Below are 8,225 nucleotides of genomic sequence, written 5' to 3' on the forward strand. Positions count from 1 at the left end.
TAAATGCGCTACGGCTCTTTTGTTTGCGGCCGATTTTATGCTTTGCATCCGTTTTACTTGTTATGTTCCCCAAACGAAGTTGGGGAACATATTGTTTTTACTCTGTTTCTTTTTAAGGTCTACCGTTTCCAACGGAAGACCTTATTGTTTTCGTTCGGTTTCTTTTTCCATATTATTATTTTCCTTCCAACCGTTTTTGTGCAAGCGATTTCTCAGAGATGGCTCATCCGATTTATATCAAACTTTCAGACGTAAAAGATATTCAATTGATCTTGGTAGGTTTTTTCCCTTTTTGATGAAGTCACTTCCGGTGGTGAGACATGGACGATTTTCTGATTTTCAGAGGGTCAGCTTGTCCAGGAAACTCCTCCAAAACGACTTAAGATATTGACCCAAGATTTTTAGTGAGTATACAGGAAGGTTTTCTGAGTTGCAATTGGGTGCCTAAATCTTTCTAGCGCAAAAGACGCCGGAGCACGGTAAGGCCCGAAAAACTGTCTCAGAAACATCTCACAAAATTTGACACATTTTGTTTCATATCTTCATACCTGTTTATAATTTGCTAAAACATATAGAGGGAAACATGTGCAAAATGTTAAGAACTTTCAGCTAATATCAAGAAAAAGGGGCTGACCCCTCAAATTAGGGGCTCAGAGGGGCCAAAAGTCTTTTATCTGTAACTCTCTAATGATCAATATCGTTAAGATGTTAAGATGAATACTTTTGCTTCAGTAGTTATACACTACTGAAGCAAAAGTATTCGATTTGCAACAATATATTATAAAATTTTGATCATATGTTACGTAATTAGGGGTCACAAGGGGCCAGAATGTCAAATCTTTGACGCTTTATATCTCAAAACGGGGGAATATTTTGATAAGCAATATTGAACAAAGGAAGGTCAGAATAATGTTCTAAACATTATACATACTTTGAATTTCTGTAAAATGGCCCCATTAAGGACTTGTAGTGGTGGCCCCTAAATATTTCCGTTTAGCATATCTTCACAACGAAAAGAATCTCTGAACAAGTGTTGAACAAAAAGTCTTCAAAATCATGAGACCTTTCATTTGATATCAAGAAAAAGGGGCTGACCTCTCAAGTTAGGGGCTCAGAGGGGCCAAAAATCTTTTATCTATAACTCTCTAATGATCAATATTTTGTTATATCTTACTGAAGCAAAAGTATTCATCTTAACGATTTGCAACAATATATCATAAAATTTTGATCATATGATAATAAGGGGTCACAAGGGGCCAGAATGTCAAATCTTTAACGCCTTATATCTCAAAAAAGGGGGAATATTTTGATAAGCAATATTGAACAAAAGATGGTCAGAATAATGTTCTAAACAATATGCATGCATTGAATGTCTGTAAAACGGTCCCATTAAGGACTTGTAGCGATGGCCCCTAAATATTTCTATTTAGCATATCTCCATAACGAAAAGAAATCTCTGAATAAGTGTTGAACAAAAAGTCTTCAAAATCATGAGACCTTACATTTGATATCAAGAAATAGGGGCTGACCCCTCAAATTAGGGGCTCAGAGGGGCCAAAAGTCTTTTATCTATAACTCTCTAATGATCAATATTTTGTTATACATTACTAGGGCAAAAGTATTCATCTTAACGATTTGCAACAATATATGATAATATTTTTTTCATATGTTACGTAATTAGGGGTTACTAGGGGCCAGAATGTCAAATTACTGGGTGAAAAAAAGTGGTTTCCCATCATGGGAAACTTTATGGAAACCACAAGTTTACATCATGTTTCCCAGTGGTTTCCGTAGCGGATGCTAGGTTATTCCGCCAAGTTTCCGTGACACGGAAACCCCCTACTCTGATTCCATAAGGTATCCCGTACCACGGAAACCTCTGTAAACCTGAAGTTTCCCGAACATCCATGTAGTTTCCCGTAATGGGAAACCTGAAGATTCCACTGGTTTCCAGAATCAGGAAACTTGATGGAATCGGAGCGTAGGGGGTTTCCGTGAAATGGAAACTTGGTGGAATCTTTAGGTTTCCTTGTACGGGAAACTACATGGAAGCTCGGGAAACCTCACGATTCCTAAAGTTTCCTTGACTCAGGAAACCATATGGAATCGGAGCGTAGTGGTTTCCGTGGAATGGAAACTTGATGGAATCTTAAGGTTTTCTTTTATGGGAAACTACATGGAAGCTCGTGAAACCTTATGATTCCTGAAGTTTCCTTGACTCAGGAAACTATGTGGAACTTGTGTAGCACTTTCTGTGTGGCGGAAACTAGGTGGAATTATCTAGAGTCCCATTCCTGGTGGAAATTACTGGGAAACTTCAAGATTCCCTAACTTTTCTAAAGGAAGCAATGTGAAATAATGGGTATTCTTTTAAAAATCTATCAAAAAAATTTATTACATGTAAAAGAAAAAAGCATTTCCATTTTATATGTTTAATAATTCATTTGATGTACAAAAACTGTAACTGAATTTTTCAATATCAAAATATTAAATAAATTCATATATCTTAGATAAACAATGGAACAGTCTTTCACATTTAAGTCCATTCATAAGCGTCATTAAGTACTTCTTTCAACATCAGTTTCCTGGTTTTCTTCACATCACCTATGATCTGCAATATTCATACAAAATTATTATATGATGTCAGAATTATAATGCTTGAATATAACTTAGAAATCTGAGAGATCAGTCAATGTCCTTTAATATACCAATATCAATAATTACTTTCCATGACCATGATACATATGATTTCAGCATTTAATGTATCTCTTTAATATTTAATGCTTTATGATAAGTGAAAAAAAATAACATAATATAAATAATGTTTTCAGCCTTATTATGTCATTGAGAATATATTACTCCATGTATCTCATAGTAAGAACCCTGCTTTAAGTTTGATTAGTTTGAGAGAAAACATACCCTTTATAATAACAAAAATATTAGGGAGAGATTTTTTTTTTAATTTTGATATTCGACCTAGAAATTGGTTGAAGATCATTGCAGACCCTCCATCCCATTGCACAAAAGCTAGATTACACCAGATTTTAAATAAAGATATACAGTAGATTTTGATACTAACCTTTGACCTAGAAAATTAGTCCAAGGTCACTCTTCATCCTCTATCCACAGGCTCTCTGTAGTTTAAGTTTGAGAGAGAAATATGCATAGAACAAGTGATTTCAGATGGAGTGATGGGTAGACACTGTCTTAGGGCATCCACAGAATAGGACCTAAAAATAATGCAATATATATGTATTACAGTATATATACACATGTTCTTGTATGTTAATGATTTATCATATGCTGCATTAGACACATATGATTTTATCATGGTTTAAGTATACATGTATCTTATGAGTAATTTTATACCGGTATTGCATGTACGCTCAGTTTATTTTAGAAATAAATAACAAGTTTATAAACTTCAATGGGAGAGATACCACAAATGTATATATATAAACAAGTAATTTAATTTTTTTTTTTTTACATATATTGACCAACAATATTTACATCCATTCATCATGTTCATGAATCGGCTGATCAAAATTCAGTCAGTTTTAGATCTACATGATATACCATAAAGGACTTTCACATTTACAAAAGTTATTCCCCTTCGCAGGGTCGATCTGGGGTCAACCGGCTTAAGACGCTGTTTTCCCTTTTTTACCGCATCAACTTTGAGGGACAATATCTTAGAAATAAAATCTGTATGAACATATTCATTATGATTTTCATGTTGCCACCATACTCTGGCAATACAGATACAGATCGTAATTGTCCAATATTTTTGAAGATTGAAAATATTAACAAGTAACTTACAAAGGACAAAGTGGGAAAAATGAGCGATACGCCGACAATTGGAGAAAACTCTTAGGAATGTGAAATTCGTCTATTGGTGATGACAATGCCTGTTTTAATGTCACTGAAAAATTAAGAGACATTAAAAATTTAAGCCCTATTGTCATACACGCATGCTGTTTTTTCATCCATATAACCTAGCTTTTAGTATCATAAAATTTACCAAAATTTAATACTTCAAATAATTTCACTTAATATCTATAAAATAAAGGAAACTCTAAAAACTTAGTGACTTGCAGAAATTCTTCCTTTAAGAGAAAAAAATCTATCATATTTCATATAAATATGTGCATAATGAGCCTTTTTTATTCATTTAGAACATATGGTATGTGCCTCATTTCCCCAAGAAAATTTCAAAGACAATGGACTATCTGTAAGCAGAAATCATTGCTGTTTACTTACATTGGAAAAAATTTATGAAAATAATTAATTTCCTATTTTTTTTATTTTAAATAATGCTAAAAATAATTTAATCTATTAAAAATAATCTAACTGACTGTAAAATAACATTTTTCATAACCTTAATCTATGGGCAGATCACTCTAACTTCATAAAACTACCTGATATTAAAGTAGAACTCTTTAGTGTGCAGTTTTTAGAGCTTCCTTTAAGTAATCAAAATACTGACCAGCAAGAATTCAGTTAATAAGCATTTCCTTTTTTTCATTCAAATTTTTGGAGAGATCTCAGAGTTTTTTCCTGTTCAATTCAGGTCCAAGACGACAAAGTTTTATTGAAGTGTATGTATTAGAGAACTGATTGTATGTCAATCATAGCAATACACACATAACATGGAGGGGGCAAATTGTTTCAGCCCTAGCTTTTACATAAAACTTCTTGTAGCTCACAGCTGATATACCACAGTTCAATATTTAAATAAAATTTAGAATCTTTTTTTTTCAGGCAATTGTCATATACATACTAATCATGAATGAATTACCACTTACCAAATGACCACATCCTGAATCATCATACATTTTCTATGATTTTATCTCACTGGTTTTCTTTTAAAGTCACACAGTTTTCTTCTCTCTGAAATGATAAATTATGTCCAGGTACTGTTGCATTCTAATTTAAACTAATTATGTAATAGCATTAGCAACAACCGGGATGGAAGAAAAAATAACCAGAAGTCTCTGTCGAGACTGTAGCTCTACTGGTTTGTACTTATCAAAAACTGATGCACAGAATTATGTATCTTAGTATAGTCTACTTGTGTGCCAAGTTATATTGAAATCAGACTAAAATTTAAGGAGGAGTAGTGTTTGCAGACAGACGGACAGCTAGACAGATGGACGGACGCATTTCTATTGCATAAGCTATCATGGTCTCTGACCAGTAGAGCTAAAACCAAGATGCGCTTGTGAAACACAGCAACAAAGTTCGAAAATGCAATTTTTTTTAGTATACAGGTCACAGTCAAGATCACATAATCATTGTCCTTGTTGCCATTTGAAAGCACTTCATTAGTGGAGTATGCATACTAAATATGAAGCCACTATCTTGTATAGTTCTAAAGTTATGGTGAAGGTTTAAGTTGACGACAGACACTCAGACAGACACACAGATATACAGTTATGGCAAAAGTTTGAACATTATAACTTGGTATACACACAGCCACTTCGAGGTATCAAGGGTAAAATTCACAGGGATCAAGGGTTTCGAGAGATCAGGAGTTCGAGAAATCAAGAGCAAATCTGCTTAGTTATATAGTGGAAAAAATCGGGACTGGAGACTCACTTCAAGCGATCAAGAACTTCCGAGAAATCGAAGTTCAAGCCATCAAGAGTTACCTGCATATACAGATATAAGATTAAGAAGCATGTTATTATTTGCAATTTTGACCTAATCAATGACAGCTAAATCTGTTCAGTAAGACAATACCGTGTACATGTATGTAAGTAGTTTTATTGTGCATGATTATTTACTTATTTTCTTGATCTTCTCAACTTGAAGTGTTCTGTATTTTATTACCAAGTTTGTAATAAACATAATGAAACATACCCTTTTCCACATCACATCCTGTATCAGACCAAGTCCACCAATATCAGCCCTAGGGCCTCTGTCCCTCTGGCTGATATTGGTGTCTCGGGCTAGGATGTGATATGGAAAAGAGTATGTATTATTTGCTATACACTGACCTACTCAGGTCAATAATTGTGAAACAGGGCTCTCACACCACTTTTTGGGACTGGGACCGGGGCCGTTCAAATTGGGAAAATTACCATCCTTTTGGGAAAAGTTGGATAACCAATGTTCATTTTAAAAAATCCTCAAATTTTGCTTTTCTAGCATTTTGTCATCTATTTAACTCTGGTTTTGAATACAGATCAAACATGGGTATGTAGGCTATTTATGAAAGTACATTAGCTTTGTCATTACTATCTTTGAGTGTTGATATTGAGGTTATGTCTTTCTGAGTGACAGTCGCTAGTCACATTGTCCCGAATTTCCTCGATCACATGGACAAAGTTGCTTACCAATACAGCGCGAGACTGATCATGCCGAAGCGTGCATGGGTATGTTTCTACATGTTCTACGTGCAGCTTACTACCGGTAATATTTAAGTGAAATGTCTTTTTTTGAAACCAAAATTATGTTTTTTTGTCGAAACTACATGACAAGATACTCTGAACTCATAGTACACATTTCGGTAAAAAACAATAACCTGGTTCCCCGAACCAGTTTACGAATGCATTTGGCATGAACTAATAAAACAGTGGTACAGTTTCACTTTCATTTTCAAGTGTGTTTTGTTTGGGTTTTTTTTTTTGCGATTAAGTTTCATGGACTTTTATTTTTTAATTAATATTTTGCTATGAAAATTGGGAAATTTACATCTTTCTTTTGGGAAAAAAGGTACCTTTTTTGCATTGGGAACGGGGCCGTTGAATGGCCCCAATTTCAGAGAATCGAGAGCCCTGTGAAAAAACTCATAATTCAAGCTGATGATTCATTTGCATTTCTTGACATACTATCAATATTAATTCACTATTAGGCTTTTCTTTTTTTACATCTTCATCTCAACAGGTTAGACATTACCAACAAAAAAAATCTTTTGAGCAGTAAACTATTTCAATAAACAATAAAACAAACCTAATCTCTTCAGAAAAGTGGACAAGCTTTCACCTACATTCACTTTTTATGTATATTTTCCTCCATATCATCGTCATGCATATGATTAACATTAAGGGTTGTGCTACAGTATTGACTACAATCTATTCCAACTGTTCTGATGAGGATATCCTTCATGAATAATCGGATAAGCTGAGATTGAAGACACTTTTTTTGTCAAAATATCGATGCTTTTATCAAAGTTTTGAACCAAAAATATTCAATTTATACCTTGCCATAAGTCGTAAGTTCCAAAAAAAACAAGAGTTGGCTATCCGAAAAGTCAGAAAACACATGTATTCAAACCGGATGTTCTATAGTCTGAATTTAACTACGAAACCATGCTCGGTGTAACTATTATCATCCGGATAATTTGAGCGGGGTTAAAAATATTTTTTTTTTAATTCCGAAAAGTATTCATTTATATATATAGAGAGAACATACATATGGAGCATACGTTTTAATGAACATGATAAAAGGCGAAACGTTGCCATTTTACAACATATAGCATGCACATGCACGGTGCCTTTGGGGCCTCCATAATCTAAATTATGCTATATCACTGTCTTAAATTTCTCTCTCTCTCTCTCTCTTTCTCTCTGCAATATATACACTTAAGGCAGGTCCATACTTTTACGGATCCGGTTTTAATTTTACACACCAATATAAAATTTTGATTAAATAAAATCTTTTTTGATGATTGAAAATAATGTAGCAATTATATATTTGTTTATTATACTGTCATTGTGCACACAAAGCATTTAATTAATGTGCATTATTTATAGGAATAACCACTTTGCACTCTGTCCATAGGATCTATATGTCATTTAATACACTCACAGATACAAAATTCTCAATTGCCTTTATGGACCTAAAGCTTTTTAATGTTTCCAAACAAACTAACTTGAGATCTATTTACCTTTAATTTTTAGCCTATATCATCTTTTTAAATTTACTTTTTTATAGGTTTTGCGAAGAACGATTGAAAAAATAGATATTCCAAAAATGGGGGTATAGGTGTTCAAAAGGCTGTTTTGTAAAATTTTTCTGGTCAACCATAATAAAGTATGTTTTTTTTGCTAACCTTAGGTATAATTCTAAATAATTGTAAAGAAAAAATAGCATATAAACATATAAGATTTTGAGGAATATTTAAAATAAAGATATTTTGAGCTTTTTCTCTGAAAGATTTTGACAGAATCAACATCAATTTTTTAGTGTTTTCAAATGGAAATTTCAAATATTTTCTTGAC

The 8,225-nt window shown here is 33.3% G+C and overlaps 1 long non-coding RNA gene across 1 annotated transcript; it reads right to left on the reverse strand.

The window, feature by feature from the left end:
- Window positions 1–2,545: 2,545 nt before the first annotated feature.
- LOC134253095 (uncharacterized) lies at window positions 2,546–7,287 on the reverse strand. Its single transcript, XR_009989070.1, has 5 exons — window positions 7,204–7,287; window positions 4,806–4,890; window positions 3,820–3,922; window positions 3,080–3,230; window positions 2,546–2,611 (listed from the first exon to the last, which is right to left on the reverse strand). It is a non-coding gene; the product is annotated as an uncharacterized LOC134253095 (long non-coding RNA).
- Between the last annotated feature and the right edge of the window lie 938 nt (window positions 7,288–8,225).

Source organism: Saccostrea cucullata, unplaced genomic scaffold, assembly GCF_032062105.1.
Source record: "Saccostrea cucullata isolate Sc308-1 unplaced genomic scaffold, CSIRO_AGI_Scuc_v1 ctg19720, whole genome shotgun sequence".
In the NCBI taxonomy this organism is placed as follows: Eukaryota; Metazoa; Mollusca; class Bivalvia; order Ostreida; family Ostreidae; genus Saccostrea; species Saccostrea cuccullata.